Source organism: Chinchilla lanigera, unplaced genomic scaffold (genome assembly GCF_000276665.1).
Source record: "Chinchilla lanigera isolate Chin_1 unplaced genomic scaffold, ChiLan1.0 scaffold00018, whole genome shotgun sequence".
Lineage (NCBI taxonomy): Eukaryota > Metazoa > Chordata > Mammalia > Rodentia > Chinchillidae > Chinchilla > Chinchilla lanigera.
In genome coordinates, this window is record NW_004955419.1 from 388,787 (window position 1) to 403,671 (window position 14,885).

Genomic DNA, 14,885 nt, shown 5'->3' on the forward strand with positions numbered 1-14,885 from the left:
AGAGTGAAAATCAAAGCTACTTTATGTCCACCACCTAGGAGCTGAAAGACAAGCAAAGCTACCTTGTTGCCTCCACCTCACTCAAGTGAAGCTGCCACTTCCTCAATGTCTGAGACACAGACTGATGTCACACCCAAGCAGTGACAGAAGCTGAGGGATACTGTCAATCATCTCGGAACCTTGCATCAAATCAATCTTCATCCCTCTTTCAATTCTTTCCCTCCTCACCCTCCTCCTCCTTCCTTTTCACCCACATTCACAATGGCTCCACCACAAAAACACACAGTCAGTAACACACAGTCAGAGAGTGAGTAGCGTGTGTGAGAGGGGAAAAGGACTCTGGGTGCTACCTGAAACTCTACCCAAGGGCCCTATCTAGGGATTGTAGAGAAGTGACCTTAAAGAGTTAGCTCTCCTGTAATAGGAAAAAGCTCAGCTCCAGAGGCTTAGGCAGAAGGATTGAAAGTTAGAGACCACCTTGGGAAACTTAGTGAGATCCTGTACCAAAGTAAAAAATATACATAGGAATGGTGATATAGCTCAGCATGCTGCCCCTCAATTCAATCAGGACTACCACTGCCACCACCATCACAATTCAAAACAGAGAAAGCAGGAGGTACAGGCATCACATCAGGGGCTGGAGAATTCTGAGAAACACACTCCTGTTAGACACACCAGAGCAGCCAGCCATCAGTGTGGGCTCCAGAGCAGGAACTGATAGCAGCCGGGAAGGAAGCACTCCCAGGCCAGTTCCTGGGGCATTTCATCTAAGCCAGTGCCTGGGCCTCCTGAAGGGCTAAGATTGGGATGCAGCTGCAACTGGGTAGGTGGGAAGAAGTTCAAATATGATAATGGCAGTCCCAGGAAAGAGATGACACAAATGGGGCAGATGAGGCTTGGGAAGAGTGGGGCGGAGCCTGGACTCATCCTCCTGCAGTGCAACCTGGCATGGCCACTGGCTGGATTGGAGTTAGAGCATTTGAGGACCAAGAGGCCAGAAGGGGGCCTAGGAATACATTCACGGAAAGGTGGAACAAGTCCAAAAACAGTGCTTGGCCTAAAGCAGAATGGAGGCTCAGAGGAAATGTCCAGGAGAGATGGGAAAGAAGAGCATCAAGATAAGAGCAGAGAGAGATGCCACCGACCACCCCTCCACCACTGATGGAGCCATCATGGAACCCTCAGTGAGCTCCAAGATAGGAGAGAGACCCTGCCTATTGACCCTCTGCCATTGAGGGAGCTATCATGGAAGCCTCAGTGATCCCAAAGAAAGGAGAGAGACCCTGCCTATTGACACTCTGCCACTGAGGGAGCTATTGCAGGAACATTGGTGAGCCACATGGGAGGGGAGATACCCAGCCCACCACCCATCCTCCATTGCCATTGCAGGAGCCTCCATCCTGGGGAACCATGGGGCATGACTAATCCTCCTACACCATGGAATGGGCAGCCAGAGCAGGAAGTACCTGAGACAGAGCAATCAGCTCATCTGGAGGAACCCAGAGTAAATCCACTCTAACAAGGGAAAACACTTAGCATATAAACTCTTAATTTATGATTGGTTCTCTTATATATCTACAGAAGTTGTTCCTATGGTCTAAAGGACAAAATTAATACCACAATTTGTCAATTTCTAAATTGTACATGATGCATTCATGATTTTTAATTGTACTACTGTATCTAGAATGTCACATCTGTTGTAATCAGTTGTCCTCCCTTGTGATATCCCTGAAGAATAGATTTTTCTTAGAGAGACCTTGATACTAGTGATTTCACTACAGATCATGCGACAATTCAGAAGATCATCAATACTTCAAATATCTTTACTGCCATAGGATGGAAAACTCAGAAAAAATGGACAAATCCTAGAAACTTATGAATTACCAAAGTTGGATCAAGAAGATAAAAACGTTCTGAATAACCCAATATCAGTAAATGAAATTGAAAGTTCAATTAAAAATTTAACAACAAAGAAAAGCCAAGGTCCTGATGGTTTCACAGCTGAATTCTACAAGAAAGTTAGAGAAGATTTAACTCCAATACTACTCATACTCTTTAATAAATTGGAAGGGAAGAAATTCTCCCTAACTTGTTACTGGAGGTAAGTATTACCCTGATATCAAAACCACAGAAAGACCCAATGAAAAAAGAGAACCACAGGCCAATCTACCTAATGAACATAGATCTAAAAATCCTCAATAAAATGACTAGAAAACATAAAGAAGAAAATCATCTAAGAGATTATACACCATGACTAAGTGAGATTCATCTCAGGAATGCAGGGATGACTTAATATACACAAATTAGTAAATGTAATACATGACATCAACAGATACAAATATAAAAATCACACAATCATCCCAATAGATGCCAAACAACTTTTGATGAAGTCCAACATTCATTCATGATAAAAACGCTACAGAAAATTAAAATAGATGGCCTTTACCTCAATTTCATGAAAACCATCTATGACAAAACAATAGCCAACATCATACTAAATGGCAAAAAATAGAAAGCTTTCGCTCTAAAATCAGGAACAAGACAAGGATGTCCACTGTCACCACTCCTATTTAATATAGTTATAAAAACATTATCCAAAGCAATTAGACCAGAGAAGAAAATAAAAAGGATAAAGATAGGAAAGGAAGAAGCAAAATTATCATTATTCACACACAACATGATTCTCCACCAGAAAGACTTCTAGATTTAATAACCACATTTAGTAGCATAGCTGCATACAAAATCAACACTCAAAAATCAACAGCATTCCTATACACAAACAATAAATTCACTGAAAGAGAAATAAGGGAATCCACACCCTTCACAATAATATCCAAAAAAATGAAAACTTAAGAGTCAATCTAACAAAGGAAGTAAAAGATCTACACATTGAAAATTATACTACTCTGAAAAAAGAGATTGAAGATGATATCAGAAAATACTTTAGAGGATATCAGAATATTCTTTGCTCATGGATAGGAAGAACCAATATTGTGAATATCACCATACTCCCAAAACAGTTATACAGATTTAATGCAATCATCATCAAAATATCATTAACATAACTCCTGTAGAGAAAACATTCCTAAAATTCATCTCAAACCAAAGAGACCTAGAATAGCAAAGAAATCCTGGACAATAAAGGCAAGGCAGGAGGTTTCACAATCCCTGACTTGAAATTATACCACAAATCTACTATGATAAAATCTGCATGGTTCTGGCCAAAACATAGACCTGAGAATCAGTGGAACAGATTAGAAGATGCAGGCACAACTACAAACACACCTAAACACCTTATCTTTGACAAAGGGGTGAACACTGGAAGAAAGATAACCTCTTTCACAAATGGTGCTGGAAAACAGGTTCTCTGCATGCTGAAGACTACAACTAGACCCATGTTTATCACCATGCACTAAACTAAAGTCAAAATGATTCAAAGATCTAAATACTAAAACAGAAACACTAAATCTACTGGAAGAGAAAGTAGGTAGAAATTTTGAAGACGTAGGGGTGCACAGAGAGTTCATGAACAAAAAACAAACTGCATGGGAAATACTTCCAAGAATCAACAACTGGGATCTCATCTCATTGAAAAGTTTTTGCAGACCAAAAGAAATCACCAACACAGTAAAAAGAAAACCCATAAATTGGGAAAAAATTACCCAACTCTCCCTCAGAAAAAGGACTTCTATCTAGAACATATACAGAACTTACAAGAATTAGACCCCAAAATTCAAAGACCCAATACAAAAATGGGCTTCTGAGATGAATATACACTTCTCAGATGAAGAAATAGAAATGAAAAATAAACAGCAGATAGAAGAACAACCATGTTATCTATCCTGTATATACATACATACAAAATTTCTCCTTCTTTCCCTTCTCTTTTCCCACATCCCAGAAGCCCTTTACTCTTCGGTGGTTTCCTATCATTTCACAGTGTCTATCATACCTCCGAGTTTAAATTAACTCTTTCAAGTTTTACACTAGTGACACAATGCGGTGCTTGCACATGTATGTTTGATTTATTTCACTTATGAGTATGGTTGACCAGTATTGTATGTCTATATCTGTTTTCATGAGAAGCCACTTTGAAGATATCAATATGTAATACAACCACCATTGTTAATTCCCTACCACTTTGTTTGTAACTCTGTATTGTCTGTATTGTGCTTGTGATATGTTGTAAAATGTTGTATGTCTGTTAATGTTTCCCTCCTTTTATCCTTAAAATAAAAAATAAATAAATAAATAAATACATGAAAAATGTTCAACATCATTGATCATTCAAGAAATTCAAATTAAAACAACACTGAGATTCCATCTCACCCCACAAAGAATGGATATCATCAAAAAATCACCAATAACAAATGCTAGAGGGGCTGTGGGGAAAGAGGAACCCTCTCCACTGTTGGTGGGCATGTAGACTGGTACAGTCACTGTGGAAATCAGTGTGGAGAGTCCTCACAAAGCTAGAATTAGAGGTCCCATTTGGACCAGCTCGTCCCTTTCTGGGTATTTTCCCAGAAGAATTGAAAACATCATACCACAGAGATATATATGCACCCTTGTTTATAGCAGCACAATTTATCATAGCTAAATCTTGGAAACAACCCAAATGACCATATACTGAGGAATGGAATAAAAAAGGTGTGTTATTTTTATACACTGGAGTATTACTCAGCTATAATGAAAGGAAAACTCAAGGTTTTTATAGGTAAATGGACGCAACTACAGACCATATCCATAAGTGAAATAAATCAGATTCACATGTGTAAACATCATATTGTCTCCCTAGTATAAGAAAATGAAAGAGTAAGTAAGATCAAAAAAGTACAACAGATATTGTGAAAAGGTAAGAAATTGCTCAAAAAGGAAAGAGCAACTTTGATGGAGGAAAAGAGAAAAGAAGGAATATATATATATAATGTGTGTGTGTATCTCATAGCTAAGATAACTGTACTACTAATTTAGATTAGTTCATTGAAAGGAACAGTTAGTGCTTATATTGTTTGATCAATCTTACATGCTTATATCTAGTAATCTGAGCAACTACTTTAAAGATAACAATATGCAATATAATAACCATTGTTATTTTCCTATCATCTTGTTTTGAAATTCTGTATTGTTTTTATTGTTTCTTTTATTCTCTTTAAAATAAAAAAATATAAAAGATAAGAGCACAGGTCAGTGCCTGGGGTGTGTGGGGGGGGACAGGCTGCTCAAGGAGGCAGCAGAGGAGACAGTGCTGGAGGGAAGGTCAAGCCACATGGTATGCACAGTTGGTCATCCCAGCACTCGAGCCTGAGGCAAAATGATTGGGAGTTTAGACCCAGCCTGATCTACATAGCAAGATCTTGTCTCAAAAAAACTTTTTAAAAATTATGGAGTGTCTCTCTATTGGCCACTCACTGACCATCTTGGCTCCAGGGGGAAACAGGAGGTGTGCCTGAACTAAAGGAATGCTTCATCCATGTTGTCAAGTGTCTGGGGCTCACTAAGGATGACATTCTCTCAAGAAGAAAAGGACTTGGGGTCTGTCCAAGCCTGATGCTTCCCCATAAGGGAAAGAGTATAGGAATCAGTCTCCTGATTCAATCACTGGAGGGTAGAGGCTCTCTGCCTGGGATCTTTGATTACCAGGGACGCTGGCCCAAAGGGTTCCTGTGACAGTTTAGCAAAAACACTCCCAGGTGACAATTTCAGGCACAAGATTGAGTCTCCCTGGTCTCATACCCCTGGGGTGCTTCATCTTTACACTTTGGGTCTTGCTGTTCCTGCTATTTTGTGTCTTGCTCTCTGTGGTCATTTCCTTTCCTCACCTTAGGTCTTCCTGGGGTGGGCCACCTCCTTTGCATTCCTTAGGTCTTGCTAATCTGGGTCCCCTCCTCCTTCTGCTGGGGCTTGCTCATGCCTGACTGGGGAGTTGTCTATGATTTCAGTGTTCCTTCTCCAGCCAGGGAACGCCAGCCTGGCCCCTCAGGAGGAACTGAGTAGCAAGGCTGAGGAGGTGCCAGGGCTGAGTCTCTAAACACACCAGAAGCCTTGGTTCTGAGCTGCCCAGAGGCACACCATTTGGGTAGCCCACCCCAAGGCCCTGAAGTCAAGGAAATCTCAGGTCCTCTGTAGTTGGGCCAAGCTGGAACTGAAGCATCCAAGGGCAGCTCAGATGTCCTGATAGTTAGACATTATTCAGACACATACAGACACATAGAAACACACAGACACACACACACACACACACACACACACACACACACACACACACCCTGCCTACTCTGATGTTGCTTCTCCCCCCCCAGAGAAGAGTATTACTGACTAATCAGGCAGTGGGTATGGCAGAGAAGGGGGCTGATAAGAAGCCAGGACATGGCAGGCTGAGTCTTGGTCCTGCATTTTCTCCTCTCCTCCCCAACCCTGAACCCCACTCGCATTTACTCTGCAGTCCCCTCTCAGGTGCCTCCTGTCCCTGCATCCTTGTTCTTCCTGTCGCTTTGGCCCAGCACGCCATCTGGCCACTCCATGGAACACAGTGTTAGTGAGAAAGTTGCAAGTGTCTTTTTACAGCACAATGCTGTCCAAACAGCCATTTCATAGCCACAACAGACACACGCTGTCATGTGTGTACTTCTTCTCCCCATGTCATGTAATAGGAAATGCAAAGGTGTGGTTCACATCAGCATCCACCTCAGAACCTGCTGGTCCCAGAACAAAGGCGTGCTTTCAGGGTACAGAAAGAAGACACAAGGCAAAGAGGACTCTAGGCTCCCTGCCACCATCTTTGCCACTGGCTGCCCTGAGTCCATCCTCAGCAGGACAATTTTGTCCTCAGCCCCACTCTGATGAACACTCCTTGTCTCAGCCATGTACCCATGTCCATAACAGCCTAAGGCAGGTGACCTGTTGAACAGAAGTATTTTGGGCCAAGCCCAATTGGGTTACCCCCATTTAGCCACATACAAGGTATCCCACAGCAACAGACTGAAAAAAACTGGGGTGTGGGAGAAACATAAAGGTGGGTCTGGTGCTTATCATCTTCCCACAATGCACTGGAATCCATGCCCATGCTGACCCTACTCAGAGTGCTGCCCAAATGGTGATGACATTCAGACCACTAAAGGGTGTATTTTGAAGTCAGAGCAGGGCCAGTCTCGCGGCAACCCAGCCTCCTGGGAGAAGACTGGCATGATCAGGCCTGTGTCCAGCCTAACAGTCCTTGTTCCTGCACTGCTGGCTGCAGGGGAAGTCTTCCCCACTGTGCAGAACACAGGAGTCCCTCCTGTTCTCATCTCCCCTTGTAAGGGCAGCAGCCAGCATGTGTGTGCATCTGATGGAACCCTCACTTCCTCCTTCCCAGATGCACATATTGCCACTTCACCCTGGCTGGGGAAAAGGGAGATTCCCAAAGGATCACAGCCTCCATTTTGGCCCCCAGGTAGCAAGAAAGCCTACCAGAGCATCAAAAATCAGGACCAGGCTCAGCTTGTTGCCCACTGGATTCTAAAGAAGGATGCAGAATATGCTTGATCCAGACTGTCAGGGGAAAAATGGAGAGCTTCTGTCCAAGTCTCACTACCTGACCAAGGACACAGAGGCCTGACCCTCCACACTTGGCTCTTGGAGTCCACTCTGTGAAACAAATCCACTTTCATATGTTAACACAGGCAAGCCAGCTCCCCATCCTCCCTTGATTTATCTGAGTCTTTCAGAATCAAACATCAAGTCACAGAGTTTTACAGTTGTTTCATGGGTGGTTAGAAGTGTGAGTTTCCTATATTTTTTATTTTGTTTAAAGAGAATAGTACAAAACAGAGAACAATAACAAAATACCCACATCACAGACTACAACAAAACAAAAACATTAAAGATGAAACAGGGTTTCAAAACAAAATGGTAGGAATTAACAGTGGTTGTTATGTTACCTATTGTTATCTTCAGCAAAGTTGCTCAGATTACCAGATGTAAGAATGCAAGATTGATCAAACCAATAAAGAGAAAAATAACAATAATAATTAAGAAAACAGACATGATACAGAGTTTCACTAAAGAAGATGGTAGGAATTCACAAATGGTTGTTAAATTGCATATGGTTGTCTTCAAATTAGTTGCTCAGATTACCAGATACAAGCATGCAAAGTTGGTCAAAAAAAATTAAGCATTAACTGTTCCTTTCAATAATCCACAAGAAATGAGCAGTACAGTTACCGCAGCCATCATTCTATACATATATATATTTATATTTTGTCTTCCTTCTTTCTTTCTTTTTCTTCTTTCCCTCATCCCAGTTGTTCCTTCCTCTGAGCAATTTCTTTAACTTTCATATTATCTGTAGTACATTTTGGGTTTTATTTACTCTTTCACGTTCTTACACTACGGAGACAATATGATGTTTACCCACGTGGGTCCAATTTATTTCACTTAAGAGTATGATCTCTAGTTGCATCCATTTACTGATAAAAGCCTATATAGTTTGTCTTTTCTCCAGCTGAGTAATACTCTGTTGTATAAAAATATCACATCTTTTTTATCCATTCCTCAGTTGATTGGTATTTGGTTTGTTTTGAAAATTAAACTATGACAAATTGTGCTGCTATAAACATGGGTGCACATATATCTCCGTGGTTTGATGTTTTAATTCTTCTGGGAAAATACCCAGAAGGGGAAGAGCGGGATTAAGTGGGACCTCTAATCCTAATTTTGTGAGGAATCTCCAAACTGATTTCCACAGTGGTTCCACCAATCTACACTCCCACCAGCAGTAGAGAAGTGTTCCTTTTTCCCCACACCCTCTCCAGCATTTGTTATTGGTTGATTTCTTAATGATAGCTATTCTTTGTGGGGTGAGATGGAATCTCTGTGTTGTTTTAATTTACATTTCTCAAATGACTAATGATGTTGAACATTTTTTCATATATTTATTCGCTGTTAGTATTTCTTTATCTGAGAAGTGTGTATTCATCTCAGATGCCCATCTTTGGGTTGGGTCTTTGAATGTAGGGGACTTATTTTTTTTAATTCTTATATGTTCTAGATAAAAGTCCTTTGTCTGAGGGGCAGTGGGTTAAATTTTTTCCCAATTCAGGGGTTTTCTTTTTATTCTGTTGGTGATTTCTTTTGATGTGCAAAAGCTTTTCAATAATATGAGATCCCAATTGCTGATTCTTTGAAGAATTTCCCATGTAGTTTGGTTTTTGTTCATAAACTCTCTGTGCATCCCTATGTCTTCAAGATTTCTACCTCCTTTCTATTAGAGAATATTTAGTGTTTCTGCTTTAATATTTAGATCTTGATCCATTTTTACTTTAGTTTGGTGCATGGTGATAGACATAGGACTAGTTTTACTCTTGGCATGCGTAAGCCCATTTGTCCAGCACCATGTATTAAAGAGGCTATCTTTCTTCCAATGAATATATTTGACACCTATGCCAAAGATAAGGAGGCTAAGTGTGTTTATAGTTGTGTCTGCATCTTCTAATCTGTTCCACTGATCTTCATGTCAGCTTTTTGCCAGCACTATCCTGATTTTATCACAGCAGCTTTGTAGCATAATTTGAAATCAGGTATTGTGGTGCCTCCTGCCTTTCCTTTGTTTCCCAGGATTGCTTTTGCTATTCTAGGTCTCTTCTAGTTCCAGGTTAATTTTAGGAATGTATTCTCTAGATCTGTGAGGTAGACTAATAGTATTTTAATTGGGATTGCTTTGAATCTGCACAAATTTGGGGTATGGCCATTTTCACAATGTTGGTTCTTCCTACCCATAAGGTATCTTTCCATTTTCTGAAATTCCCTTTGATCACTTTTTCAGAGTACTGCAATTTTAACTGTATAGATATTTTATTTCTTTGGGAGATTAATTCCTAAGTATTTCACTTTTTTAGATGCTATTATGAAAGTTGTGGTTTCCTAATTTCTCTGTCAGTCTGTTTGTTGTTTGTGTACAGGAATGCTATTGATTTTTGAGTGTTGACTTTGTATCCAGCTATGCTACTGAATTTGGTTATTAAATCTATAAGCCTTGTGGTGGAGTTTTTGGGGTTTCCTATGTAGAATATAATGTCATCTACAAATAATAATAATTTCACTTCTTCCTTTCCTATCCTTATTCCTCTTATTTCTCTCTCTTGTCTAATTGCTCTGGCTAATATTTCCAGAGCCATACTGAATAGGAGTGGTGACAATGGACACCCTTATCTTGCTCCTGATTTTAAAGTGAAAGTTTTCAATTTTTGACCATTTAGTATGATGTTAGCCATTGCTTTGTCATAGATGGCATTTATCAGAGTATGCTGAATATCACCTCTTCTGATTTTCTGTAGGGTTTTCATCATGAATGAGTGTTGGACTTTATTGAGGCTTTTTCTGCACTGATGGAGATAATCATGTAATTTTTGTCTTTGGCTCTATTGATGTGCTGTATTACATTGATTGATTTGTGAATATTGAACATTGCATTCCTGGGATGAATGCCACTTGGTCATGGTATATAATCTTCTTGATGATTTGTTGCATTCTGTTTGCTAGCATTTTATTGAGAACTTTTGCATCTATATTCATTAGGGAGATTGGTCTATAGTTCTCTTTTTTGGTTGGATCTTTCTCTGCTTTTGGTATCAGGATGATACTTGCCTCCAGAAATGAGTTGGGGAGAATTTCTTCCCTTTCAATTTCCTTAAAGAGTTTGAGAAGAATTGGCATTCAATCTTCTCTAAATTTCTTGTAGAATTCAGCTGTGAATCCTTCAGGACCTGGGCTTTTCTTTGTTGGTAAAATTTTTATTACATTTTCAATTTCACTTGCTGATACTGAGTTAGTCAGGATTTTTATAGCTTGTTCATTCAGCTTTGGTAATTTATATGTATCCAGAAATTTGTCCATTTCCTGTGTTTTCCACCCTATGGGAGTAAAGATTTTCAAAATAGGTATTGATGCTCTTCTGGATTTCTACAGGATCTGTAGTGCTTTCATCCCTTTCATTCCTTATTGTATGAATTTCAGTTTTTTCTTTCCTTTTTTTGGCTAAGGGTTTATCTCTTTTATTTTATTATTTTATTTATTCTTTCAAAGAACCAAGTCTTTAATTCAGTGATTTTTTTTGTATTTTTTTAGTCTCCATTGTGTTAATTTCTGCCCTGAGCTTTATACTTTCTTGCTTTCTTTAGGCTTTGAGCTTGACTTGCTCTTCTTTTTCTAGAAGATTGAGGTGCAGCATAAGATTGTTCATTTGTGCTCATTCTGTTTTCCTGAAGTGGGAATTCACAGCTATAAATTTCCCTCTGAGGACTGCTTTCATTGCATCCCACAGATTCCTGCAAGTTGTATCTATATTTTTATTTGATTATAAATATTGTTTAATTTCCTCTTTTATCTCTTCTGTGACCCACTGTTTGTTCAGGAAGGTGTTATTTAATTTCCATGTGTTTATGAAGTTTTTGCAATTTCTTTTGTCATTAATTTCCAATTTCACTGCACTGTGGCTTGATAGTATGCAAGAGATAATTTCAATTCCTTTGCATTTACTTAAGCATGTTCTATGGGCTAGTATGTGATCTAGTTTAGAGAAGGTCTCATGTGTAGCTGAGAAGAATGTGTGTTCTGATGTTGTTGGGTGGAACACTCTGTAAACATCTACTAAGTCCATTTGTTCACAAGTTTGGTTTCATTCTGTTATTTCTTTGCTGATTTTTTGTCTAGTTGATCTATCTCTTTGTGACATTGGGGCATTAAAATTGTCTGTTATGATTGTGTTGGTATTTATCTCATTTTTCATGTCTATTAAAATTTGTCTTATATAGTTGTGACCTCCTGTGTTTTGTGCATTGATGTTTATAATTGCTATCTCTTCCTCTTGAAGTGTCCCCCTCACAAGTATGTAGTGACCTTCTTTATCTCTTTCGATCATTCTTGGTTTGAAGTTCAACTTGTCTGCAAACAGAACGGCTATACCCAGTTTTTCTGGGTTCCTGTCATATGAAGTATTGTTTTCCATCCTTTGATTTTCAGTTTATGAATTTCTTTTTGAGTTAAATGTGTTTCTTGTATACAGCATATTGTTGAATTTTGTTTCTTGATCCACTCTGCCAATATGCTTCTTTTGATTGGTGAGTTGAGACCATTTACATTAATGGTTAAAGCTGATACATATTGGCTTATCTTTGTCATGTTATTTTCCTGCTGTTGGTTCTTCTTCTCTTCACTCTGTTTAATTGCTTGCTCTTCTTGGTGGTTCCTTTCTGTTGTTCTTGAAGTTGTGGTTTTTTATCTCTTTCTAGGCTGTCTTGCTGTAGTCGCTGTAAGGTTGGTTTGACACTCATGAATTTCTCCAGTTGTTGTTTATCCTGGAAATATTTTATTTCTCCATTAATTTTGAAGGATAGTTTTGCAGGGTACATCAATCTGGGTTGGAAGTTGTTTTCTTTCAGGACTTGGAATATTTCACTCCAAGCTCTTGTTGACTTGATGGTTTGTGTTGACACATCTGCTGTAATCCTGATGGGTTTTCCTTTATAGGTGATCTGTTTATTTTCTCTGACAGCTTTTAATAGTCTGCTGTTTTGTTGAATTTCTGGGATTTTGATCACTATATGTCTGGGTGTAGATTTATTTTGTTTATGGTTAATTGGAGTTTTACATGCCTTGCTTACCTGTGTGTGTGATTCCTTTTCCACGCTTGGAAAATTTTCTGCTATTACTTCTGCACATAGTCTTTTTATGTCATTTGTGTTGATGCCTGCTGTTTCACTGACACCTATTAATCTTACATTGTTTTTCTTTTCTTTATCTTGCAGCTGTTGAATTGTTACTTCCTGCTTTGTTGTTATTTTTAGCAGATCTTTCTTTTCTTGGTTATTAGTGACAATGCTGTCTGAAAGTCTGTCTTCAGCTTCATTCAAGTGGTTTTGCAAGCTTTTGATGTACATTTTAATTTCCTGGATATCTGTTTAAATCTGTTTCATATATTCTAGTTCTTTCCTATATTGTTCATTCAAGTTTTCCATCATTTTTCTATGCTCCTCTATTTTTATCTATGTCTTCTTCAGATGTGCTAAGCAATTCTTTCATTACTGTTGTCATTTCTTTTTTTATGTGACAGATTTTTTCTGACCTGATGTCTTCTATGGCCTGATGGAGCTGTTTCTTTACTTTAGTTGCTATCATTTCAGAAATTTCCAGTGTATGGGTCAAGGATATAGCTCAGCAGCATAAAAGTCTGCTTGGCAAGTGTAAAGTCCTCAGTTCAATTCCCACTACCAAAAAAATAATAATAAAATAAAAAAGACATTTCCAATTTATGACTTCCAAGCTCGTCTGTGTTATCTCCTGGACTCATTCTGGGTGGGGTGGAGGTCTGAGACTGCATTTTGCTCATTTGTTTTAACATTTTCAAGAATCTGGAGGTTTTCTGGAGCTCAGCCTTACTTCTAGGATGATGCAGAAGTGGCAGAGCAAAGATGAGAAGAGCCCTGGTACTCAGCATGGCTCCTGTAATGTTGTGTGGGGGCAACGTGCAGTCACTGATTCTCCTGAAGCTGTCTGGGGCTCAGATTGGCTCACACATGTGGTTCCCAAAGCTGTCCAGTTTCAGCTCTGCTACTCCCAAGGTGCAGGAGTGGGCAGGTTGTGGTCACCGAAGCTCCAGACATTGCCCAGGACCCAGCCCAGTTCCCACATCAGTGAGGGAGGGGTGAATGCACAGTAACTGAGGCTGCTGAAGCTGTCTGATGTTAAGCTCAGCTCTTGCCAGGGTGCAGGGGGGAGTCATCACTGAGGCCCCTGAAGCTGTCCAGGGCTTCACTTGGCTCACACACTGTCTGGGGAGGGGCAGGGGCAGCTCACCAAGGTTCCTGAAGCTGTCTGGGTTTCAGCCAGGCTTCCACAAGGGTGTGGGGGTGGGTGGTGGGTCCTGGTCACCAAGGCTTCAAATGCTGCCCAGGACCAGGCCTGGTCTCCATTATGGTGGAGGAGCAGGGAGGGCAAAGTCACCAAGGCCACTGAAGCTGCTTGAGTTTCCTATTGGCACTGTAACAAGTTGCCACAAAACACCAGCTTAACACAGCATACATATTTTCCTTCTGGTTCCAGAGGGCAAAGTGTCAATCAGTGTCAGTGCAAACACATCTGTAAGGATGTGTCTCCATGATTCCCTAAGGGAGAATCAACTTCCTAGCCTCTTCCTGGGTTCTGGAGCTGCCTCCTACCCATTTCTTTCCTCACAGCCCCTTCCTCTTTCTTCATAGGTGCACAGTGGCATCAACAAACCTCTATCCCTGCTGGATCTCATTTGCAGGAAAAACACTCAGCTGACCTGGATGAAAAAGCTTTATTTGATATTTTAGGATGCAAATTCTGTGGTCCCCACAGCCACTTCACCATAGTCAGGGAGAAGAATTAAGGCTGCTCAAGTGAAAGATAGTGGTGGTCCCTATGACAGACAGTAAGCTGCACCTCATCGAAACCTGGTGCCTATACCAGGACCTGGTCCTCATGCTAAGCCTGGCCTACCATCTTAGGTATCTAAGGAAGACCAGGCCAGAGCTTCAGCCATAAGATCCCCTGGCTGCTACAGCTACAGCAGTTCCAGTAAGTGAGCCACTGTCCCTGGGCCTTGGGCTAACTCTCAGCTGGACCTCTGGCCAGAATCATACCCTGGTGCCATCCAAGAGTGAGATTGGTGGCCAGGTGGCTTTGTTCAGGCCTTCCTTTCTTAGTAAGTATACGGACTGGACAGGGTCAGGCACAAGAAGCATGCTGCCTGACTCAAAGACACCCATGTCCACTGCAACACCCAAGGGAAGTGGCAATAAGTCCTTGTCATGCTGAAACTATGACATTTTTCAAGGCACATGAGAAAAGCTACACCTAGGAGCAGCCTCACACCTCTCTTCTGC